General features: G+C 35.9%; 1 pseudogene; it reads left to right on the forward strand.

Moving 5' to 3' along the window:
* Positions 1–831: 831 nt before the first annotated feature.
* LOC124989229 (40S ribosomal protein SA-like) overlaps positions 832–27,874 on the forward strand; it is a 38,315-nt pseudogene continuing 11,272 nt past the window's right edge.

The raw sequence follows: 27,874 nt of genomic DNA on the forward strand, positions 1-27,874 counted from the left end.
TCCAGCTGTGTTTTCTGGAGACCTAGTTAAGACTAAATATCTTGAGTCACTCCTTCAAGAGCAGTGCTCCATAAATTGAGAACACATTCTTTGTACTACTTTCTCTGAGTACCAAATGAAAAAGTAGGACACTGCTCGAGTATTATATTTCAATAAGTAAATAGTCTCCATTTGTGCTTGAAATAAAATTAAAGTGTTTATGTTGCTCTTTGTCCTTTTATAATTTGCAGGTATGTGCTTCACTAAAATTTTTGTCTCTGTTTACTTGAAAGTTTTTTCCTTCTAGCTTTTTAAATTTACCAATCATCTTTTATAACCTTCAGTTGAAATATTTGCACACTTGAGAAAAGATTTGATAGTGCATTGTTATGATAAAATATATTTTTAAATGCTTCTCTCAATAAATCAAAGCTGCAAAAAGGGAGTATGCTATTCTTAAAATTACAGAGCATGCATACACGTAAGAATAGAATGCATACTATTTTTCCAATTCTGACTCTGTCTAAAACTAAGGCTAAAATATAAAAAGAAGTGATAACTTTGGAAATACAATTCCATCACCTCTAGATTCCTAAGTAGCATAAAGGTCATGCCATCAGAAGAGGAAAATTAATCCATTAACAGAAAAAAACTGAAAGGATATCAGATTATAATTCCTAAAATATAAAAACATAGAACATTTGCTTCAATTGGTTCTGTTCAAACTTTCAGATATATATGGTAGTGATATAATATCTTTCAAATACAATGGTAGTGACATACAGGAAGCAATTTATATTTTCATGAATAGGATGACCAAAGAATGCAGAAACTAACTAGGTTCTAAAAGGGATGATTGTAGATATTCAGTCTGTACTTGAAGGCATGGTGTTCAAGCAACGAGAGCTTGTTATAGATCATTACACCAACCAGAGTAAATGAAGAATCCACAATGTTGCAGATTCTCCAAAGAAGAAAAAAGATTAGGCTCCCCCACTTTTTAAAATAAATTCTTAGTTGGGTTTTTAAAAGTTGTTTTCCCTAACATATATTAGAAAGCTAAAGGATGTTTTCATCAAGCAGATTCCAATACAGTGAAAAGTGGAAACCTCCAATTCAGAGAGTATCAACTGAAATCTCAGCACAGAGGTAGGTGACATCTTACCTGTAACAAATTACAGACCTAAGACCTAGTGAACAGATGTCTACCGCTTCAGGGAAGTAGTGGCACATCCATCTTGTTCTCCTCTGTGGAATGATGGGTGGATTATGGAATGTGCACTCCTTTTCAGTTTTGACACAATGGCCTTTGAGAAAGTCACCAAATCCCCCCAAACATGAATTTCCTTTCTGTCAATTCAGCCTCCATTTATATGAGGCAGTCATAGTAAAACCTTCAAAACTCTCCTAAATGTCATCAGTTTCAGGAACTAGTGGCTGCTTTGTTTTAATCAAATAAAGTACATAAACTCAACATCCCTTTAGGAAATCAGTACCCCTAATATACATGTTCAGTGAGTAGGTTTATAAAGTATTTAGAAAGTCACTTTTTTATTAAATGCATTCCTTACATTAAAATGTGTTTGGATGGGTAGGAAGGGAAAAGCAACTTTGAAATCAGTGGTCTACTAGTTTCAGCAAAGAAAACAATTTTATTTTTAGGAGCTAATAATTAGGAGGGAAAGGGACAAAAAAAGAGAGGAACTGAGTAGGGTGGTTGCCTTGGCCAGAATAAAAATAGACATAGTCTGTGATAGAAGCTTGGAAACCTAACTGTTGCTGATTGGGAGTTTGGCATCACAGGGAGAAAGGAGAGAGAAGGAATCGCATATTTTCTATTTTTATCTGAAATAGGCGACACCAAGCAGTAGCCCTTCTAAAGAGTACTATAAGCCAGCCACCTTCCTAGACTCCAACTCCTGGAGAACAGGGTCTGCGTCTCCTTCATGTCTTTATCCTCAGCCCATTGCACAGTATGTGGCATATGGAAGGTGTGTGAGAGATGCTTACTAAAGGAATAAATGAGGTGCAGCTGTTTAGTAAGAAGGAAGCACAGTGAGTGTAATAGAAAACACAAAGAAGTTAGCACACAGAGAATGCTATTCTGTCAGTGATTGCACATACAGAGCAGCAGGGAACCAGCAGAGCCGGTGAGAGCCCTTGTATTTTATCTACTGCCTTCACCATTCGAGTTTTATGAGATTACTAACAGAAGCCTTCTTGAACCAAGAAGTGAAAGCTTCTTTGTACTTTTTACATCTTAATCACTAAAATTCTTTCTTGAATGATTACATTATCTTCTGAAATAGTTCTATTACAGACTAGTACACCCATGCCTTACCCATACTTCCCTATCACTCCATACCTCACTACTATGTCTATTCCTCACTCTTTCCCCTTTCACTCTATGAGTAGCTCGGTTTGACTCTTATGTCAGAGACAGGTAAATACAGAATCACATTTACTTTATTTACTTGCACAACTCACAGATTCATTTATACCCATTTGATCATGAATAGCTTGGGAATGTATTCCAGTCACATTTTATGTTTATAATTAAGAAAAATACTGCCCTGAATCTCAATCTATAGTGATAAATCTTCCTCATCTACTACAAATGTATTCAGTGGCTATTTGTTTGAGAAGTTTTATGTCCCCAAACACCAATTCAGAACAGAACACAGGGTAGGTCATTACTTAAAGCACAGCCACACTTTAAATTGAGTGGTGAAGTGACCTTGTGAGTCTCTAGGTGACATTCACACTAAGTTTATTGTTTAACACAACAGCATGGGATTTGTCTGGCTACTAGCAGTAAATAGCACTACTCACATAACTTCACACAACCCAAGATGACCCCTTGAACCAAGTGTGCCTGTCCGAAGGAAGCACATTCAGAAGTACCCAGACCCAAGTCCTCTTATGCAGCTGACTCCTGAACTGGCAGACATCTGGATTCTAACTTAATCCTATCAGAGGTTTGACCCTGTCTACTCTCCTGTTTATGGATCCATCTCTCTATTTGGGGAAAACACTGATGTAAACAAAGCACTGTCATTTCTCTCCACCACCAGACCATTGGACCTACATACCCAGGGAACAGTTTCACCTCTACTTTGCAGAAGGAATTCACACAATATTTTTGTCCAGAATTGACTACTCCATACAAATCATGCATTATTACATATGTTAATAGTTCTTGTGTAACTGCAGACTAGTTCATGTGTAACTATGAGAACTTATCAACCAAATAGTTATTGGAGAGTCATCCTTTCAACTCTCAACTTAGCCAGTGTCATTAATAAAATATCATAACCACAAACACATAACACACCCACCTGTGACCATGTCCCTTGCTGTTATGAGAGAACTTGTAGACCCTGACCGAGGCAACAACCTCACAGCACAACTACTCTTGGCCAATTTCCACTCTCAGGCTTCATCTTCGTTGGAAGTTTCCTTTTGCTTCATCTTGACAAGCCCAATCTCATTGCTCTACTGACACCTAATTTATCCTCTCATGGATAGGCTACACCACCAAAACTAATTGCTAATGTTAGTTATTATGAAACAGGTCCCAGAATACTTTATTCTAGTAATCGACAATTACTTTTAATAATGAAATCTCAATTATTACCAATAAGTCCATCAGGTAGTATTCCAGGGCAGGGAAGAGACCTTTCTAGGCATCCACCAATCTTTTCTATATAATATGGCCTTACCACAGTCCTCAAATTGTAATTAATCTATATAACTAAACTCTAAGCCTCCTTGGCAAACAATAATTGAATGATAGTCTCTCCTATTACTACCGGCATTTTATCTCCTATCCAGTCTTATTGTTTGTTAACCATTTAAATGATTCAATAAAAGAGATATAACATTATCCCAGAATATATTTGATCAATTATATGGTGTTCTTTACACAACAAATTATTTTCTTGACCCCTTGGATCAATTATTTCATGAAACAAAGCCTGTGATTTAATTGTGCAAAATTTAGTATATTCCATTTATTTTTGTGCCACTAAGTGATCAAATATGATATTAAACTAGAGGGCCTCTTTTCAGATTTGACCTCTATAAGCCACAAGTCACAAAATCTCTCTCCAGATAAAAATTGTAAACCTTCTCCATTAGGGGAGAAGAAAGAAAAGAAAACTTGGTTGGTAAGAGTTACTTAAATAGCAAAACCTATGTTTAATCAGAGTATAAAACACCCCTGTCTCAAAAGCAATTATTATAAAAGTAATGGTGAATGAAATTGAGTTTAGAATTCAATCTTCAAATTGAAGTGCATTATCAATTTTAAATCTGATAAGAAGAGAAACAAAACTTGTTAGTATTCACACCAGCTCTAGTGTGATAATTCTATGCCTTTGTTTTTGCTCTTCCCTCTAACTGGAAGTTACCCCTCTCCTTGACATGTGGCAAAGATCTTTCAATCCCCTATTCAATTGCCACCACTTCAATTAAGTTTTTCCAAAACACTATGGGGACCAAAACATGGAAAAATAGGATATCATATACTTCACAATGTGAATGTGACACAGCAGCAAATATCCACCTTCCCCAACACAGGATTAATGAGAAAAGAGTAGAACAGAACTTGCATTTAATTGAACTCCATGATCTAACAAGCAATTTATAGGAGACATATAGAATAGATAAGTCAGTCAAGTGGCACACCAAAAAGCATAATCCACAAAGCCAGAATGTGGACCTTCTCCAGGATGAATTAGTGAAATTAAAAAAAGATTGGGGAAACAATTATAGAATAAAAGTTACTGAAGAGATAACAAGAGAATGTAATGAGTGAATCTTGTTTCATTCTGAATTCTAACAAAGCAACTCTTCAAAGATATTTTTGAGATAATTAGGCAAATTCAAATGTGGACTGGATATTAAATGACATTAAGAAATGATAGTTAATTATTTAGGTGGTACAATGTTATGTAAAAGACACTCTTTTCAGTTAGAGATTCAAATTAAGTAAAATAACATGGATTTTCTTTAAAATACTTAAAAAATAAGGGATGACAGTTGAAATCAAATGGGCAAAAAAAATGGTAATTATTGAGTCTGCTGACAGGTACATGGTAGTCATTAAACAACATTCTTTACTTTTGTGTATCTTTGAAATTTTACATAATAAAAGTTTTAAAATGGTGAATGTGTTCCCACAGAGAAAAAGTTGAAGGAATCTTGGTATACAACAATGAACAAGAGCCCCATGGGAGCTTATACGCTCAAACAGGATAAGCACTATTAAGCAAAAATTTTTTACAAATAATTAATAAATTACGATTTGTTAGTGCTGCTGGTAAAAATTTGGGTGTGTTTTGAGTGTGCAATCAGGAATAGAACAGGCTGCTTCCAGAACCCCAGTATGCATCTCAGTGCTAAACCCAAGCATCATACCAGCTCTCTTGAGTTAACCTGTTCTCACTAAGGCATTTAGTTACCATCTCCTTTGTCCCTGCACCCCTATATGACACAGTGGTCTACATAATACATATTATAATTCCTATGCATATTTGATTACATGTCTGCCCAACCCACATCCACCCCATTGTCCTCACCCAAGTTTATAAAGTCCATGATGATAGGGGGCTGATCTAATCCATCTCTCTCTTCCTGTACTTAATGTGGGTTCATGAAGATCTGCCAAATCCCACCATTACAAAGTTCTTTCTTCAACTTTTACATAATAGTTTTCAGAACCACTGTTAATCATTGCCCAGATATATTATTACAGCAAAGGTTTTTAAGTGGGAAAAATGTTTTTGTTGTTACAAAAGAAATAGTCTCATATAAAGGAACATGTGACCCAAAGCCCATTTTGGATGCACTCTTATTTTTATGTTAATTGTACAAATTTATGGGGTAGTATGACAACTGGGTACATGAATACAGTGTGCAGTGATCAAATCAGGGCACTTAACATATTCATCTCCTTAAACATTTAGTATTTTTTTCATTTTTACTGAACACATATTACAGGAAAAATTTGAAAATAAAAGTTTGCTGCTGGGACTAGGGCTCAGTGGCAGAGTGTGGGCTTAGCATGCACAAGTCCCTAGGTTCAAGTCCCAGCACTTCAAACAACAAATGTTTGCTAAGGGCTCAGACTTCTAGTAGGCCCTCTCTCTGACTCTACACTAAAGCCACAACATCAACACAAATGCTAGGACCCAGATGGACAAAAGGACTCTGTTCTGACCCTCTTTCTGCTTTCAGTCCTGTTCACCTGTGCTAGGGTGTGGGGTCCTTCTCTGTTTTATGGCAAATCTGTCATTGAATATAGAAGGACCTCAAGTCAAAGAAGAATAATGCCAGAATTCCACCCAGAAAATATAGTATTATCTATCTCTAGTGTACTTAAGAGCTTCTTCACCTTCCAGAACCTTTGCCTTACCTAGTATTATAAGCAAAAGCTCCAGCCAGAGGGAGAGGATAGCATACTAAAGAAAGGTTGAACATCCCAGCAGTTCCTCAACACAGGACTTAGAAGCAGGAAGACGGCTTCTCAGTGAGGTGGGAACTGGGGGAACTCACTGCAACTTAGTTCTAAACTGTAACAAACAAATAAACAAAAAATCTATAGAGTCACAGAAGTCAGAAACTCAAACAGAAGAAATATTTCTTTGGAGAAGCGCAAGCCTGGCTGCCGGTGGTTTAGCCAAGGGGAGGGGCAGTGCAGACAAACAGAGGAGATGGGATAAGAAATTAAATAACAAATTAATAAGAAATGTAAAGAATAAAAGAATTGACTTGGGGAAACCTGTGAATTAGAGAGAGAGGTTGAATTTAATAAATATAGTCAGTAGGGGAAGTAAATTCAAAAATAACTCCCACAGGAGAGGAAGTGTTCTGGGCATGGAAAATAACTGCTGGGATCCTGGCAGTGTTCCCGATGGCCAGGGAAAGCACACACTCACTCTGCCAGAGAAGGTGTACCAGAGAAGGTGGCCACCTGTTGTGATTACACTACTGGAGAAAACCATCTCCCACTACCTATTCACAACCAGGGAAAGTGCATGCTCCCGCAACACCACCGCCCCACCAGCTGTCAAAGCCCCCCTCCTCAGTGTTCCCACTGCCAGGAGACAAATCAGATCGGGAATCCCTGCAGCTAAACAAAAATTCCCACAGGGCTGCCTAAATCAAAGAGATGGAAATAGGCACAAAAATTTAGCCTGTACCATTCAGGCTCTGAATACCATGGGAAAAAGTTCCCATTGTTGCTGGAAGTAAAGTAAATGCACAGGAACATCTGCATCCAGGGCAAATCCGGTATTTCATATTCATTATGATGAGGGTGAAATCTGTGGTTTTGTCCCTATGCCATACAAGTGGATTTTACCAGAGACCCCAGAGTTCTAGACATCCTGCACTGACCAGAATCCCGGCTTCAATACTGGTTGTAGAGCAATTCTCAAACGCCCACCGAGAGTTCCAAAGTTCAATCTAGACTAAATCCTAGTTACTAGAACCTCCAATTTAGAACTGTGAAAAACTCCTATCATGAAAACACACCATTTGTCAACATCCAAATTGTGCTACTCCACTCTGCATTGGTGAATAAGAATAGTCCATGGTCAGCAATCAGAAGTGGTGGGCCCCAATTGAGGTCTTGTTCAAATGCAGAAACCATGCCAGGAGGCTAACAAGTAGAAATATTAATGGCACCATCAAGGTCTATTTCAAATATAAAAGAACATGAGGCTCACCTGCAGGAACTCATTCAGTCAACTCCTTTGACAGGCAGGAAAATGGAAGATGGAAGTGAATCCAGATTAAGAGTTACTGGAAGGTTTAAAATTCAGGCTAAAGGACACAAAAAGTATCCTATTTAACATAGATTTTGCTCTATGCTCTACCCAAACCATATAAGCCCCTAAGGTAGCACACCAAAATGGGCTATCTGGTCCCTCCCACAGGTGAAGTTCTCATCTCTTCTCATTTAAATAAATCCCACTCTATTTACTTTTCCCTTCTCCAGGGATTTTATTATTCAAATTTTTGAGACAAGAACCCAGAAGGAAATTGGTGATGTGGGGAATCCAGTCTCATCTCAAAATTCTGGTTTCACTGAGAATTGGAAGCTGAGATCTACTACAACCAACTTTGATTCCCAGCCATGAAGTCTGGCAGCTAAGAAAGGAACAAAAAGGTGTTGGGTCTAACAACACCCAGTCCTGGAACCATAGGTTACAAAGCCAAAACAAATACCAAAAATGAACATCCATCCCTGCCAACAGTTTTGACCACCTCAGTGGACATACATCCTTTATTTCTCAGCAAGATTTTTCATTTTTTATTCTTTATTATGCTTTCTTTCCTCTTTTTTTCTTTTCTTCATACTAACATTTTAAGTTATTTTTAAAATTTAGCTATTTAAAAATTTTTTTCAAACATAATTTCATTATATTTTTACTTTTTTTACTATGTATGATTTATGTGGGTATGTGTAGGGGAGTATGTACCTATAGTGTGGATAGATGTGAAAAAATATATAATATCATATCAAAACTCATCAAAATCTCTGGGACACCAAGAAAGTGTTATAGAGCTGGTGCCTTGCAGGAAACAGAGGCAATGCTGAGACCATCTTCAAACCCTGGTTCTTGCAATCTAGTCAGAAATATTTCAGACATGTCACTTGGAGTAACAGGAATGAGTTTATTAAGTGATGGGAAAACGGAAAGGGACACTCTCAAGGGAGTAGATTCACTCGAGAAGAGAGGGAAAACATGCCTCTCCTGTATTCCAGTTTTAATGGGGATCCCAGAGAAGTTTCCAGAGAGTCCCACCCAGGTCCCCCTCTGAACTTTTGGCTGACAGCAAGATGACATCAGACTATCACCCACTGCCATGACAACTCTAGGTCATATTGGCCCATGCTGACCAAATCTAATTGAATTCCTAACCATACATTCTTACAGATTTGATGGTTAGGAGGATTTTTCTTATCTTCCAGAGTTTCAGGATCTGGTCACAAAAGTTTTCCCCTTGAGGGTAACTTGGATTCCTCTTATTGACATTATTTTGGGCCTGCATTTCTCCTGCAGTGAATAGTTAGACAGAGGAATGTTCCCTTAGGCCAGGCAGGGTTGCAGGTAAATTGCTTCTTGGAAAGAAAGCATGTGGGGGTCAGCACAGCGGGCCCATTTTATAGAATTATTCTCTGAACCTCATGTTCCTACCATCCTCATCTGTCTGTACCCTAACAAAAACAATACTAAGAGGAAAATTAATTGCATAAATGCTCATATTTAAAAAAAAATAGATCTCAAATAAATAAGCTTATGCTCTACCTCAAGACCTGAGAAAAAGAGGAACAAACTAACCTCCAAATCATTAGAAGACATGAAATAATAAAAATTGAAGCCAAAATTAGTGAAATTGAGAATTAAAAAAATATATACAGGATCAATGCAAAAGAGAATTGGTTCCTTGAAAACATAAATAAGATTGATTAAAAACATAGCTACACTAACCAAAAGAATGAGAAGACCAAATAAAAAATTAGACAAGAAAAAGGAGATATCACCACAGACACTTCTGAAATTCAGAGGATCATTGGAAACTATTTTGAAAATGTTTACTCCAATAAACTGCAAAATCTAGAAGTCTTTAACAAATTTCTAGACATAGATGACCTGCCCAAATTGAACCAGGAGGATATAGAAAATCTAAACATACCAATATCAAGCAATGAAATTAAAATGGCAATTGAAAGCCTACCAAAAAAGAAAAATCCAGGACCAGATGCATTCTTAGCTGAGTTCTACCAGACCTTTAAAGAAGACAAAAACACCAGTATTTCTCAAATTATTCCATGAAATTGAAAGGGAAAGAACACTCACAAATACATTGTATGAAGCCAGTATAGTCAGACAACTACACATCTAGGAAGGAAAACTGCGCCAATATCCCTAATACAGCATAGATGTAAAATCCTTAATAAAATATTTTATTTTAAAATATTGTATTTTAAAACATATTAAGCCCTAGTGCAGTGGCACCTGCCTGTAATCCCAGGGATTGGGAGGCAGAGGCGTGAGTATTGTGAGTTCAAAGCCAGCCTCAGCAACTTAGTGAAGCCCTAAGCAACTTGTGAAACCCTGTCTTAAAATAAAAAATAAAAAAAAAAGATTGGGGATATGGCTCAGTAGTTAAGTGCCTCTGATTAAAAAAAAAATCATATTAAGAAGATAATACACCATGACCAAGTGGACTTCATCCCAAGGATACAAGGTGCGTTCAGCATACCCAAATCAATAAATGTAATTTGTCACATAAATAGAATTAAGAACAAAAAACCACATAATAATCTTAATAGACACAGAAAAAGCCTTTGATAAAACACAGCAATTATTCATGTTAAAAATAGTAGAGAAATGGGATAGAAAGAACTCGGCTTTATAAAGGCTATATATGACAAAACTAAAGCCAACACTATACTGAAAGGACAAAAACTTAAAGCTTATTCTCTAAAATCAGGAACAAGACAAGAATGTCCACTCTCACCATATTATTTAATATAGTTCTTGAAACCCCAGTTAGAGCAATAAAGCAAGAGAAGGAAATTAAAGAATGCAAATAGGAAAAGAAGTCAAACTATCACTATTTGCTAATGACATAATCCTATATCTAGAATACTGCCCCACCCCAAAATACACTAGAAGACTCCTAGAGCTAATAAATCAATTTAGAAAAAAGCAGGATATAAGCTCAACACTCATAAATTGGTAGTTTTTCTATACTTCAATAGCAATTTAGCTGAGAAAGAAATCAGAAAAGTCATACCCTTAACAATATTGTCAAAATAAAATAAAATAAAATACTTGGAAATGAATCTAAGTGAAAGATTTCTACAATGAAAACTATTGAACACTGAAGAAAGAAATTGAAGACCTCAGAAGTTGGAAAGATCTCCCATGTTCTTGGATAGGCAGAATTAATATTGTTAAAATGGTCTCACTACTAAAAGCAATATACAGATTCAATGCAATCTCCACCAAAATACCAATGACATTCTTCACAGAACTAGAAAAAAATAGTCCTTAAATTCACTTGGAAGACTAAGAGACCCAGAGTAGCCAATGCAATTCTGAACAGGAAAAGTGATATAGGAGGCATCACAATACCTGATCTCAAATTATACTACACAGCTGTAGTAACAAAAACAGCATGCTATTGATGTCAAAATAGATGTGAAGACCAATGGAAAAGAAGAGAAGACACAGAGACAAATCCACACACTTACAGCCATCTGATACTTCACAAAGGAACCAAAAAGCAATATGTTGGAGAAAAAATGACAAATCGTGCTAGGAAAACGGGATATCTATTTGTACAAGAATGAAACTAGTCTCCTATCTTTGGTCCTGTACAAAAGTCAAATCAAAATGCATCAAAGACTTAGGAATTATATCAGAAACTTTGCTACTTCTACAAGAAGACATAGTGTCAACATTCCATCATATAGATCCAGCACCAACTTCCTCAACAAGACCCCTAAAGCTCAAGAAATAAAACCAAGAATCAATAAGTGGGATGCCATCAAATTTAAAAGCTTCTGCCCAGCAAAGGAAATGATTAATTTTATATCCTGCTACTTTGCTGAATTCATTTATTAGTTCTAGCAGTTTTCTAGTGGAGTTTTATGGATCTTCTAAATATAGAATCATGTCATCAGCAAATAGTGACAACTTGAGTTCTTCTTTTCCTATTCATATCCCTTTAATTTCTTTGGTCTGTCTAATTTCTCTGGCTAGTGTTTCAAGGACAATGTTGAATAGAGGTGGATCCCTGTCTTGTTCCAGTTTTTAGAGGGAATGCTTTCAGTTCTTCTCTATTTAGAATAATGTTGGCCATGGGCTTAGCATAGTCTTTACAATATTGAGGTATGTTCCTACTATCCCTATTTTTTCTAGTGTTTTGAGCATGAAGGGGTGCTGTATTTTATTAAACACTTTCTCAGCATCTATTGAAATAATCATATGATTGTACTCAGAAAACTTGGAATGGACCCACCTTTTGATCCAGTTATCCCACTGCTCAGTTTATATCCATAGGACTTAAAATTAGCATACTACAGTAATGCAGCCACATCAATGTTTATAGCAACTCAATTTACAATATCTAAATTGTGGAACCAACCTAGGTGCCCCCCAACAGATGAATGGATAAAGAAACTGTGGTATATATACACAATGGAATATTATTCAGTCATAAAGAATAAAAATATTGTTAAGTGGAGAATGATATATAATGGGGGTGGGGTGGGGAATAAAAGAATAATGGGGGAACTTTAGAATATGTAGAAGGAAATGAGAAGGAGGTGGGTATGAAAAATGGTGGAATGAGACAGACATCATTACCCTTTGTGCATGTATGATTACACGAATGGTATGAAACTATATTGTGTACAACCATAGAAACAAAATGATGTACCCATTTGTGTACAATGAATCAAAATGCAGTTTATAAAAAATTAAAAGCTAAATAAAAAAAAATAATAAAAAAACCTAAAAAAAAAAAAGAAGAATATTATGGCATTTGCAGATAAATGGATGGAATTGGAGAATATCATGCTAAGAGAAATAAGCCAATCCCTAAAAACCAAAGGCTGAATATTTTTTCTGATAAGTGAATGATGATAATTGGGGTGGGGGGTGAGAGAAGAATGGAGGAACTTTAGATTACACAGAGGAAAATGAGAGGGAGGGGAAGTATGAAAGATGGTGGAATGAGACAAACATCATTACCCTATACACCTATATGATTACGTGAATGGTATGAATCTGCATCATGCACAACTATAGAAATGAAAAGATGTACCCCATTTGTGTACAATGAATCAAAATCCAGTCTGTAAAAATAAAAAAGAAAATTTTAAAAGAGGAAACGATTAAGAAAGTGAAGAGAGAACCTACAGAATGGGAGAAAATCTTTGCTAGTTATTCCTTTAACAGGGAATTAATATCCAGAATATATGAAGATTTTGAAAGTCAATGCCTAAAACAGAAATAATCTAATCAATAATTGGTCAAAATAACTAAACAGAAACTTTTCAAAAGAAGAAACACAAATAGCCAACAAATATATGAAAATGATCAACATCTCTGTTAATCAGGGAAATGCAAATCAAAATTACACTAAGATTTCATCTCAGCCCTGTTAGAATGGCAGTGATCAATAATACAAATAATAATAAATTCTGAAGAGAATGTGAGGGAAAAGAATTACATTGTTGATGGGACTGTAAATTAGTATACGCACTCTGGAAAGTAGTGTGGAGATTCCTCACAAAAAACTAGGAATGGAACCACCAAATGATCTAAATATCCCACTCCTCAGTATTTGTCCAAAAGAACTAAAATTGGCATACTATAGTAATAAAATCACCTAAATGGCAGCACAGTTTACAATAGCCAAATTGTGTAATCAACCCAGATAAATGGATAAATGGATCAAGAAAATGGAAAACAATGGAACTTTACTCGACCATAAACAAGAATGAAATAACAGCATTTCCAGTAAATAGATATAGATGGAAAAGGAGAAAATCGTTCAATGTGAAACAAGCCAGACTCAGAAGAGCAAGGGTCAAATGTGTATCTCATATGAGAAAGTTAAAACAAAATAAGGAGAGAAGCCAGTGGCAGAGAGGATTGGATGTCATAAAGACATAGGGAAGAAGAGTGGAGTACAAGTAGGTGAATTTGAGGGAGGAAGGAAGGGAAAGGGATAGAAAAGTGGGAACAATCCAACAGAATCATGTTATGTACAAATATAAATGTGCCAAAGGGACTATCTCCTTTGTGTATATGTAGGAAGCACCAATCAAAAATAATAAAGGAGTGAAAGGAAGAGCAGTAGAGTAGAGGAGAGAGAGAAGTTGGAGGGAGGAGGGGGAGAATGGTAGTGGGAATGGGGATTGAAATTAAATTCCTTGTTCATATGATTATAACAAAAGGAACCCAAATATTAGAGATAGATATAATGCTCTAATAAAAAATAAAGATCCATCCAATGCTGGAAATGTGGCAAGTAGTAAAAATATTTTTAAATTTAATCTTTTTATACACCCTATATGTTGGTTATATGCACATGGGCTTTGGAGAGAATAAAAAAAATGAAGAGTAAAAACCAAAAATTTTAGACCAAAAAGCTTTACTCTGCTTAATGGGAAAATATGTTCCAGTTCCCATAAATGAACAAACAAAAACTTAGAATTGGATCTAGCAACAGGGCATATAAAGTAATTTAATTTGAAGTAAACTTAAAATTTGATCAAGTTTGCTGATAAAGGGAGGCAATTTTATCTAGAAATGCTTTATTGTATTCAGGCTTGACCATTGGGCTAGAGAAATTGGGCTAGATACTGCTTTGGCATAGAGCACTCTTCCTACAAGCAATCAGAGATCTGGAAAAGGGCAAAGACATCTATGTTCTCACCACTTTTATTTAACATAGTACTGGAGTTTCTAGAAAGTCCAATTAGACAAGAAACAGAAAATGTGGTATCCAGATTGGAAAGGAATAACTCAAGCTGTCTTTATTTACATGTAACATGATAGCTATGAATAAAATTCTATAGCATCTACAAGAAATATACTATAACTAAGAAGTGAGTTTAGCAATTTACAGGATACAATGTAGTACATATAAATATACTTGCAATGAACTATAACAAATTGGAAGTTTTTAAAACACCATTCAACATTGCATCAGAAAAAAATGAAGTACTTAGGAAAAAATTAGACAAAAGGTATATAAGATCTACACATTGAAAACTACAAAGCACCACTAAGAAATAAAGAAAACTTCCATAAATAAAAGTAGTGTCCATGAATCAGGACCCTCAAAATTGTTATGATGCCATTTCTCACAAACTGAACTTATATACCAAATATGATCCTATCAAAATTCTGGTCAACAATTTTATAGAATTTGACACGCTGAGTCTAAAATTCATATAAAATGCAAAGGATGTAGAATAGCCAAAATAACCTTGAAAAAAGGAAAAGTTAGAAAATATTTATTACCACAGCTCCAGATTTAATATAAAAATACATTAATCTCAAGTGTAATATTGGCATAAAAAAAGGAGAAAAAGATAGATCAGACCTAATAAAGAGTCAAAAAGAGACTCACACATAAGAAGTCAGTTAATTTTAAACAAAAATGCAACCCATTCTGTTACCATTACCCTATGTAAATGTATGATTACACAAATGGTACGCCTCTACTTCATGTACACAGAAACAAGATGTATCCCATTTGTTTACAATAAAAATAAATTTTAAAAAAGTGCAACCCAATTCAGTGAATAAAAGGATAATCTTTCAACAAATGGTCTTGGAATTGTTGGGTGTCCATATGCAAAATATGAATCTCCCATACTTTCCAACATAAATAGAAGCTAACTTCGAATGCATCACAGGTCTAAATGCACAGTCTAAAATGGTAAAACCTTTACAAGAAAGCAAAGAAAAATGTTCATGGTGTTGATGTTAACACAGATTTCTCTAGACATACCAAAAATGTGATCTATAAAAACACAAATTGATAACTGGACTTCATGAAAATTAAGAATTTCTGTTCTTTGAAACCCTCTTTTAAGAGATGAAAGACAAGACACAGACTAGGAGAAAATGTCTTAAAAGCAAATGTCTGAAGAAGTACTTATATCAGAATATGTCATTAAAACATATAAAACTAGTTAACAATAAAAAAGCAAAAAATAAATAAATAAATAAAATGTGTGACATATTTGAACAGACATTTGACCAAAGAAGATATGTGGATGACAAATAAACTATCTGTATATTAAAAACTTGAGAACTACAAATTAAAACCATAATAGGAAACCTCTATATACCCATAGAATGAGTTAAAAAAAAAGTTTTAATTCATAATACCTAAAGTCAGTGAAGATCTGCTTGTGGGAATAGAACATTGTACAATCTATTTGAAAAAGTTTGACAAAATTCTTATCAAAAATGTACCAACCATGTGACCTAGTCATTCTTAGGTATTTATCCAAAGGAACTAAAAACACAGGTCCTTGAAAATAGTTGCACACAAATGTTCAGCTATGTGGTAAAAACTAAAACCTGGAAACCAAAATATCTACCAAAGATGAACATGTAAATGTTGGCATATCTATGCAACAGAATACTAATAAGAAATAAAGGAAATAAACTACTAATATGTGCAATAATATGGATGAACCTTAAATATGCTAAGGGAAATAACATATAATAGTATATTGTGTGTAATTTCATTTATATAAATTTTAGGAAATGTAAACTAATGTATTATGACAAATACCAGATCAGTGGTTGCTTGGATGTGGAGCAAGGGAAAGGGAATGGAAAGAAGACCCAGGGAAGTATAAGAGGGAAAAATTACAAGGGAGGAAATAAGGTAACTTTGGAGAATTAATGAAAGATAGTTTTAGTATTACGGATTGTGGTAATGGTTTCACAATCATATACATATCTCAAAATTTATCAAATTATACTCAATAACTGTGTTATGTCAATTTTAAGTGATTAGGCTGTTTTTCTAAGGCTACATGAAACATTGTACTTAAAGATGAAAATTTACATGCATCTCCTTTAACGATCAAGGACAAAAACAATGCCTTAGGTACTGCTGATTCAACACTATTGGAAGTCTTAGATAACTCTATAAAGAATAAAAAGAAATAGAAGACACATGGTTTAAATGGAAAAGACAAAGATTTTTTTTTCTCCATTTAGTTAAGAGAAATAAAACACAATAGAATAAGCAGAGAAGGAAGATGACAAAAGAGAAAGAAAGAAAGAAAGAAAGAAAGAAAGAAAGAAAGAAAGAAAGAAAGAAAGAAAGAGAAAGAAAGAAAGAAAAGAGAAAAAAATAAAGGATGAGAGGAAGGAAGAAAGGGAAGAGAGAAAAGTATCCAGAACAATGTGGGTATTAATTCCCATACACAAAATACACAAATTTTCTATGAGAAACACTTAAAAATTCTGATAACATAGAAGATGTTGTAAATAAAAGCAGACTTTCTCTATGCTTTAGAAGGCACTTGTTAATAATATAAAAATGTTAGGTTTTCCATATTAATCTATATTTCCATTGCAATTCCAATCAAAATTCTAGTTGGATTTTATTTAATCAATAATCACCATAAATTTTTGTGGAAGAATAAACTTCAACAAATGGCCTTTTTCAAATTCCTGATATCAGGAATTTGAAGATCTCAATGTGTCCCATTGTAGGAGAGAGGATAAATGAGAGGAAATACTCACCAGGGAGTACTGTGTGGCCTTTTGAAACAAGGAATTTGATGTAAACATAACAATACCATGAATCTTAAAGTACATAGTGCTGGGAGGAAAAGTAAGAAACAATGATATCTATAATTTAAAGCACTATGAGACAATTCTTGTTTTGGTGCACATATACTGAACACATGCAAACAAGTGGTTACATTTAAGTAGAAAGAGACAAAGTGGAAAGTAAGGGAGGAAGTGCTGAACAAATAAAAGGAAGATTATTGTACAAACCAAACAATAATCTGTCAAGAACTGAATGTATGTTTAATTCACCCCACTGCAACCGAGAGTCGACTAAACATAAATAAGCAATGAAGAAGGAAAAAGACCTTAATATTTGGAAGTTTTCTTTGATTGTCACAAATTTGGTGCCATAAAATCACATCTCGTTGGCAGAGGTAAAGCACTTGCCTAGCATGTGTGAGGCCCTGGGTTCTCAGTATGGAACAAATAAAAATTATATCTGCTTCTCTAAGGATAAAATAATTCTTCTTGGATCTATATTATATCAGTTTCCTACTGTTGCATGAGTTATGACAAACAGTGTCTTAAAACTGTACATATGTATTATATAACAATTTCTTTGGGTCAGGTGTTTTGGCAGAGCTCAGCTGATCCTCCCCTCAAGATCTTACAAGGCTATGATCTCAGTGTCAACCAGGTTGCATACTCATCTGGTGGCTGGACTTGGAGAGAATCTACTTACAAACTCATTCTGGGTGACAAGAGTTCCTCTCTTTGTGGTATTAAAACTAAGGTTTGTATTTTATTTTTGCTTCTAGAAAGTGAACCTAGGGCCTTACCCATGCTGCACACATGCTCTACCACTGAGCTACATGCCCAGCCCTACTATTTTCTTGATGGCTTCCAGACAAAGACCACACAGCATGCATACACACACACACACACACACACACACACACACACTATAATGCAGTCATGGGTGTAACAACACAACTCTTTTACATATATATTTATAAAAAGCAAAGCACAGGTCTCACACACACTCAAGGAAAGGCAAAAACATGGGGACCACCCTGATGTATGTCTGCCACATGCATGAACAATATTTGCATCTTTATATTACCATAAATGCTGTTTATTAGCTCTTCAATTTTAAAATAAACCTACAAAGTATAGAGTTAATAGTTGACATATAGTAGAAAACAGCAGCTGAGATGGAAAATGTTAAAAAATATATTTTAGGGGTTTTTCAAGATGGCGGACTAGAGGGCGGCTGCATTTCATGTTGCTCCAGGACTCAGGATTCAAAAGAGGCGATATTGAGAGACTTGGGACCAACTCAAAGCTGCCGGGTGAGTCTCTCCCATTGGGGAGGAGTCCCGGATGGGGCGGTAGCCCCAGAACGCAGGGAACTTTGTGAAGTAGAGTTGCCCAGCGAGACACCCCTCCCGCCGCTGGAGCGGTAAACACGGACAACTGGGAACTTTGCAGAGGAAGCCGCTCAGCACAGTGCTTGGTTTCAGAGTAACCCACCGGGCTTCAGCGGCTGCCCAGAGGAGGGGCCGCATAGGCAGGCGATTAGGTGCAGAGCAGGGTCCCAGGACTTAAGCGGTTTTTTGATGGAAGAGCTGCAGAGACAAGCTGAGGGACAGAGCAAAGGTTCCAGGACTGCGGGCAGATTCTCTGAGGAGGGGGAACCTAAGGAGACTCATCTGTGAAGGGTGAGGCTCCCAGGCCCAGGAGGTAGGTCCGGGTCCCTGGAACGTTGCCTGGGAAGGCTGCCCTGCCCAGGCAGCAAGACACACCTACAAGAAGATAGAGACACTACCTTGTACTCTATCAGATCATAATGGATTGAAATTAGAAATAAATGAAAGAGTAAAAAACAGAAACTACTCCAACACTTGGAGATTAAACAATATGCTATTATATGATGAATGGATAACAGAAGATATTAGGAAGGAAATTAAAAAATTCTTAGAGGTAAATGAGAACAAAGAAATATCATATCAAAATCTCTGGGACACTATGAAAGCAGTACTTAGAGGAAAATTTATTTCATGGAGCGCATTCAATAAAAGAAGTAAAACTCAAAAAATAAATGACCTAACACTACAGCTCAAAGCCCTAGAAAAAGAAGAACAGACCAACACCCAAAGTAGTAGAAGACAGGAAATAGTTAAACTCAGAGCTGAAATCAACGAAATTGAAATAAAAGAAACAATACAAAAAATTGACAAAATAAATAGTTGGCTCTTCGAAAAAATAAACAAAATTGATAAACCCTTGGCCACACTAACAAAGAGAAGATGAGAGAAAACCCAAATCACTAACATTCGTAATGAACAAGGAAATATCACAACAGACACGACTGATACAAAACCTAATTAGAAGCTATTTTGAAAATCTATACTCCAACAAAATAGAAAATTTCGAAGACATCAACAGGTTTCTAGAGACATATGAATTGCCTAAACTGAACGAGGAGGACATACACAATTTAAATAGACCAATTTCAAGTAATGAAATAGAAGAAGCCATCAAAAGCCTACCAACAAAGAAAAGTCCAGGACCTGATGGGTTCTCAGCAGAGTTCTACAAAACCTTTAAAGAAGAGCTCATTCCAATACTTTTCAATGTATTCCATAAAATTGAAGAGGAGGGAACTCTCCCAAACTCAATCTATGAAGCCAATATCACCCTGATACCTAAACCAGACAGAGACACATCGAGGAAAGAAAATTTTAGACCAATATCCTTAATGAACATCAACGCAAAAATTCTCAACAAAATTTTAGCAAATCGCATACAAAAACATATAAAAAAGATAGTGCACCATGATCAGGTGGGTTCATCCCAGGGATGCAAGGTTGGTTCAACATCAGGAAATCAATAAATGTAATTCACCATATCAACAGACTTAAAGTCAAGAATCACATGATTATTTCAATAGATGCAGAAAAAGCATTTGATAAAATACAGCACCCCTTCATGCTCAAACACTAGAAAAAATAGGAATAGTGGGAACATTCCTTAACATTGTAAAGGCCATCTACGCTAAACCCATGGCTAATATCATTCTAAATGGTGAAAAACTGAAAGCATTCCCCCTAAAATCTGGAACAAGGCAGGGATGCCCTCTTTCACCACTTCTTTTCAATATCGTCCTTGAAACTCTAGCCAGAGCAATTAGACAGACCAAAGAAATTAAAGGGATACGAATAGGAAAAGAAGAACTCAAACTATCCCTATTTGCTGATGATATGATTATATACTTAGAGGAACCAGGAAATTCCACCAGAAAACTTTTAGATCTCATAAGTGAATTTAGTAAAGTAGCGGGATATAAGATCAATGCTCATAAATCTAATGCATTTTTATACATAAGTGATGAATCTTCAAAAAGCGAAGTTAGGAAAACTACCCCATTCACAATAGCCTCGAAAAAAATAAAATACTTGGGAATCAATCTCACAAAAGAGGTGAAAGACCTCTAAAATGAGAACTACAGAACACTAAAGAAAGAAATTAAAGAAACCTTAGAAGATGGAAAGATCTCCCATGTTCTTGGATAGGCAGAATTAATATTGTCAAAATGGTCATACTATCAAAAGTGCTATACAGATTCAATGCAATTCCAATTAAAATCCCAATGACGTACCTTACAGAAATAGAACAGGCAATCATGAAATTCATCTGGAAGAATAAGAAACCCAGAATAGCTAAAGCAATCCTTTGCAGGAAAAATGAAGCTGGGGTTATTGCAATACCAGAACTTCAACTATACTACAAAGCAATAGTAAAAAAATGGCAAGGTATTGGCACCAAAATAGACAGGTAGATCAATGGTACAGAATAGAGGACATGGACACAAACCCAAATAAAAACAGTTTTCTCATACTAGACAAAGGTGCCAAAAATATGCAATGGAGAAAAGATAGCCTCTTCAACAAATGGTGCTGGGAAAATTGGAAATCCATATGCAACAGAATGAAACTAAACCCATATCTCTCACCGTGCACGAAACTAAACTCAAAATGTATTAAGGACCTTGGAATCAGACCAGAGACCCTGCATCTTATAGAAGAAAAAGTAGGTCCAGATCTTCAACATGTTGGCTTAGGACCAGACTTCCTCAACAGGACTCCCATAGCACAAGAAATAAAAGCAAGAATCAACAACTGGGATAGATTCAAACTGAAAATCTTTCTCTCAGCAAAGGAAACTATCAGCAATGGGAAGAAAGAGCCTACAGAGTGGGAGAAAATCTTTGCCAATCATACTTCACATAGAGCGCAAATCTCCAGAATCTATAAAAAACTCAAAAAACTCTACACCAAAACTACAAATAACCCAATCGACAAATGGTCTAAGGAAATGAACAGACACTTCACAGAACAAGCAATCAACAAACATATGGAAAAATGTTCAACATCTCTAGTAATAAGAGAAATGCAAATCAAAACCACCCTAAGATTCCATCTCACCCCAATTAGAATGGCGATTATCAAGAATACAAGCAACACCAGGTGTTGGCGAGGATGTGGGGAAAAAGGTACACTCATACATTGCTGGTGGGGTTGCAAATTAGTGCAGCCCCTCTGGAAAGCAGTATGGAGATTCCTTAGAAAACTTGGAATGGAACTACCATTTGACCCAGCTATCCCACTCCTGGGCCTATACCCAAAGGACTTAAAATCAGCATACTACAGAGATACAGCCACATCAATGTTCATTGCTGCTCAATTCACCATAACCAAATTGTGGAACCAACCTAGATGCCCTTCAGTTGATGAATGGATAAAGAAACTGTGGCATATATATACAATGGAATATTAGTCAACCATAAAGAATGATAAAATTATGGCATTTGCAGGCAAATGGATGAAATTGGAGAATATCATGCTAAGTGAGATAAGCCAATCTCAAAAAACCAAAGGAAGAATGATCTCGCTGATAAGTGAATGATGACACATAATGGGGCGTGGGAGGGGTTAGTTTTAGGGTTAGAGTCAGGGTTAGGGAGGGGGGCAAGAATGGGGGAAGGAAGGACTATATAGAGGGATAAGAGGGGTGGGATGGTGGGGGGAAGGGAAAAAATAACAGAATGAATCAACCAACATTACCCTATGTAAATTTATGATTACACAAATGGTATGCCTTTACTCCATGTACAAACAGAAAAACAACATGTATCCCATTTGTTTATAATAAAAAATATATATGTATATATATATTTTGAGGTGGATAAACACAAATCGGTTGTTATTTATGGTCATGAAAGTTACCAGTGGGAAAATTTAAAATAAGACATAACAATGGGAAGGAAGAGAATGATTCTTCATCCTTTAATGCCAGTTCCTGAAAGAAATGACAACCAGAAAAATATTTGCTTGTGTGGCACAGAGCACTGGTGAGAGCAGGAGAGAAAACAGTCTTAATTTTAAAAAAAAAACAAAAACAAAAAAAACTCTTCTATTATAATTAATTTCTTTTACTAGGGCATTGTTTTCATATTACTTTTTAACCTTGAATTAGAAATATGACATTTCAGGAATTGATATTATTTACATCATCAAAGGTAAACATATGGTGGATACATAAATACAGACATCAGCACTCACTTTTATATCCATGGAAACTAAGTCACAGAGAATTCTGTTGTATGCTCTGAATCACCTGGCTGATTCTAGACAAACCCTTCAGTAAATTCTTGGCCTTTTGATTATAAAACCAGTCCCTATTTCTACATAATACATTCTTAAATATTTTTGATTGAAAGGCAGAAAACTGATTTGTGAGTTCCAGTTTGAGATCCGCCAACCACTTGTTTGAGGCATGTCATTCATTGAATTTCACTTTCCTGGTGTATAAATTCATGATCAGCTATAGTCTGTACTGTTCAACTTTTCTAAGAAGCAAAATTTATTTTTCAAATAAAATTCTGGAGTCTCATATTTAGCAAAAGCTCAAAATGAAAGGAAAAATATCATACCTTCATTTTTCTGGTTGAAGAGGGCAGGGTGGACACTTCTGGCTTTCCTCGACCCTGAACACTCTGAGATGCGGAACTCTTTGGTCCATGTACGTGCAAACTGTTATCTAGGTTCTGACTGAGGGACTCTGGGATGACATAAAATGTCTGCATTTCTAACAAACACCTAGAAGAGGCTCATGTTGCTGGTCTGCCCACTACCTTTTAATAAGTCACTTGATGACCTCACTTTCTCTTCTAATGCTTGTGTGGAATTACATCTTCCTTCAGTAGTTTTTCTGTGCCCCATTGACAATAGAGACCGATCACTGTTGGTCCTGATTTACTAGTCGAGTTGCTGACATAATCAGCCCGAATCTGTTGAAGCACCAGTGTGCATTGATGAACACAGTCTCTGGGTATGATGAATGGACTCCAGTCTCAATTTTCCCACTTCATGGATGGGTGGCTTTGGCAATTAACCTCATTTCTCTAAGCACCAGATTCTCATCTGTAAAATGGGTATAAGAAAAGCAATCTTCTTCTAGCTTGTTGTGAGGATGGTAAGGGATATTATGCAGGTAGGCACTTAGTGATTTGAAGGCAATAAGTATCCAATGAAAGTCAGCTAATAGAGGAGCATGGAGAGTATTTCAAGGATTTATTTATAAAATCTTAACTCTAATATAAGATTACCTCCGTATAGAGAATCCTAACCTATGGTTGGTAGACCCAAAGTAAAGTTATAATGTACAGATCCAGAGCACACAAAGGACTAGGCAGCAGAAATAAACTGCATTATTTTCACCAGGGCCTCACTATTTATAGCCTATCAGGAAGACAGTGTCTTCATATCATTAGAGCCACCCAATGTATTGCAGAAAGAATTGTTTCCTCAAATGTGTCTTTGTAAGAACAAGTTATAGATAAAATGCATAACAAAAGCAGATTCTTAAGTAAGTTATAACTAATTAAATTTTTCCTGAAACATTGATTGCATATTCTTAGATTTTCTGTCACTTTTTTCTGATAAAACGCATTATTATAAGAATATATATGTATATTTATATATATATGTCTTACAATCATCCTCAAATACATTTTCTCCCTTACATCCAAAATTTCCCTCTGATTTAATCTTTCCTCATTTTATCATATATACATGACTAAAAATAATGTTTTTCAAGAAGTTACGCTATGTACAGAATTTTAGATGTGAACAGAGTTATTTACAAATATAATCAAGATTATCCTGATTCTTTACTATTTCCTTTTAAAGTGGCACTTCTTAGTGACACTGTGTCTAATTTATTGCATATATAGTACAGCCCAGGAAGTTAGTGACTTGTAGTTTAAGCATGACACTATATTTGGGGAGACTATCATGCAAAGTTTACCTATCACAAAGTATTTTCACATTAACCTGCAATAATCCTAGTGTTCCAGCCTCAGCCAAATTTACTTTCAAAAAGCTTAGCTGTGGAGAGTTAATTCAGAAAACAATCAAAAATATATTGTTAGTAGAATGTTAAACAACAAACAAAAATCTAATGCTTCACTGAATAACTACTAAAGGCCACACATATGTTCAAACATAATGGTTAACTTATTAAAAGCATTATGTATAGCAGAAGAGCCAGAAGGAAGGTACGAAAGGAATTTGCTGAGCCTCACTAGGTTTCCCAGTCAATACGTAAGAAGGAGGGAGCTGGAGTTCATTCTTATATTCCAATAAAATGTATTTGTTTTCTTCTCATGTTGCTCATATTTCTTTTTCATCAACTCCCAGATTAAAAGGCACAAGAATGATTTTTTTTCCCTGATTTTAATTCTAATGAGTTTTTTCCCCCTAATTCTAACTCTAATGAGTTGTATGACCTTGAGCAAGACATTTAATTGCTCTCGACTTTGACTTATTCATTAAATAAAGGGATTGCCACAACAATTAATTCTTATCTATTTATATTAAAGATATAAGTTCATAAATTTTCTATATTTCTTTTGCACTTCTTGTTGTAACCTTACAATTCATAAGTCCACAATAACAATTGTAAAGTCAATTGCATTTGAGAAGGAAGGATGCATGTGTATGGGAGGGACAGAGGGTTCACACTAGAGAGAATGCTTTCATGTTTAAAATACAGTGAATATCCCTCTTTCTAAAACAAACCTAATGTTTTGTTTGATTCGAGTTGTGTATTTACATTGCAACCTCCTGAAGGAGAAAGAACACAGCCTCAGGATGAAGCCACACAGTGTGTGCTGTATTCTCACAGGCATTTAGGGTGTTATGAGGCATCATGCCCATTAGAATTGTTTCTTCCCTAAAGAATTACTCTTCCTTATCTTCGATGACATTTATTCTTATTTATTTCCCAAAAGGCACAGAGTCTTATATGTGGTAGGCACTCAATAAATGCTTGCGAAACAAAACTTGAATGCTAGCCAAAGTGAAAACAGAGCAAAAGAGGCAGTTTCTCCTTCTGAAATTCTTCCTCTCAGTTCAGTCAGCTTCTGTCTCTTACACCGATGTCCCAGTGTCCATCATACCAATGAAGTCTGCACTTTCTCTAGTTCTCATCCTGGAAACCTCCTGCAGCTCAGCCACCTGCTTCCTGATAGAGTTAACCGGCATGTACCTCCCACACCAGATGGCTCCCTTCTCCTGCCTTTGCTTGGCAAGAATTTACAAACATATTTCTGTGTGTCCAGTCTGGGACACATCCAAGGGTCGGGGCTGTGTGTGGGCATCAGAGGAGGCCCAACAGCATAGCTGAACTTGGGAGATCTGTGTTTCTACACCATTTTGCATTTTTTTTTCTTTCTGCATACAAGTACTTTGTTCTAGAAACTATTTCCTTCAAACTTATGAATTCCTAACAGATTTTCTGAGGTCCACACAACAAGGACATGTCAGAGAACTGAAAAGATTCCTTGGCTCTAGATTTCATACTTGACCTCACACATTTTTGCAACCTGATCATCAATCCCAGCTCAACTTTGATAATGAGATTAAGAGTGAAGCATTTCCTCAGGGCAGCTGTAATTACAGATTTGGTGGGGAGAGTATGTGGAGGAGGTGAGTGTAGAAAATGTTTGGAAACCAAACTGGCAGAAAATTTGTACAAGCTATGAAAGTAAGCATGACCACTCATATTTCAAAGATGCCTATCACCTCACTTCTTTTGATCTGAATTATTCAATAGTGAACACAGTTCTTTAAAATGACAATATAGACATTATACGGTTGGAATTGGAAGAGGTTTATTTCCTCTTGCTTCATCTGTTATGAAGGAAGGAATCAAATCTTACTTCTACCTTAAGTCTGCCAATCACGTTCTACAAACTAATGCACAAAATTAAGACTCTAAGTGAAACATGGCACCCTCATAAAGATAGAATCAAGAATTTAATTCTGTTCCTCTTTGCTAGTTAACTTCCTTCACAGAAAAATCAGTAGTGTGTCTGGGTCAATTGGCTCAGTTGATTGGATCCATGGTCTAAGAAAGAAAAAAGAAAAACAGCCCAGAAATAGTGAATCTTTATTGTATGTTCATAAACAGGCCTTGCTGTTTATGCTTTTGTAGGGCCTAATCTAATAACCTCAGAATAAACTGCTAATTTGTCCATGATCTTCGTGGAAGCCTTTTAGAGTCAACATTTACATTCTGACACCTTGCCTCCTCTATCCAGTAAAGTTCCTTTGGTTGTTTAGTTGGTTAGGTAGTTGGTTATACTAGAAGTCAAAAATTGATTTAGATGGTTTTGGGATGTTTCTTGATATTACCAGGGCCACTGCATATAAAGTCAGCAAATATGAATTTATTTACTTGCACATTTTCCAATGTCACAAAATTGCCCTCCTCCCACTTGGAGGAAGAAATGATAAAAATCAAGAAAGATGATGTCCTTGAATAATTTCCACTCCTACACACATTTTTCTCTCCTTGAAATAACAACCATGGCAAAGCTTTAAGGTCAATAAGTTTCTCAGGCACCAGAAGAAGGAAACCTTGCACAGCCATCATTTCTTTAAACATTCTCTTAATTCAAGTCAATCCTTCCATTGGGATGAAGGACCATGTGTCAGTCAGAGGGTTACACCAGCACACTCCTAGGATAACTGACACTTGTAGCTTCATTGTCCCTCCTACCATTGCTGCTGTCTGTCTCCATCACTCCTCGCTTGAACCAGCCTAGCATACCACTCTTCCTGGGAATCAAAAGTTCTGAAACTATAGACCAAACGCTGGAAAATATAGAAAATAATGAATATAAACATCACTTTTCAATCACTTTGCTTACTCTCAAAAGCACTGATGCATTCAATTTCATTTTTTTCCTAAAGATACTTTCTCTGAATTTCTCTCAAGAAAATGGCTAAGAGAAGAAGTCAGGGAAGGGGTGAAGGGAAGAAAGAGAAAACAGAGACCAAGGTTGAAGGCTGGTGTTCTGAGTAGGAAGAGTGTTGGTTGCATACAAAATATGCTTTATAAAGGATCCCCTTTCACCCAAATTTCTTTATTCCACCATCTTATCAAACATTTAAAATGCCATAACCAGACTTACATAAGTAAATTTAGATACTCACTTTATTAAAATATAATTGCAAACC

This window comes from Sciurus carolinensis, chromosome 7, assembly GCF_902686445.1.
Source record: "Sciurus carolinensis chromosome 7, mSciCar1.2, whole genome shotgun sequence".
NCBI lineage: Eukaryota > Metazoa > Chordata > Mammalia > Rodentia > Sciuridae > Sciurus > Sciurus carolinensis.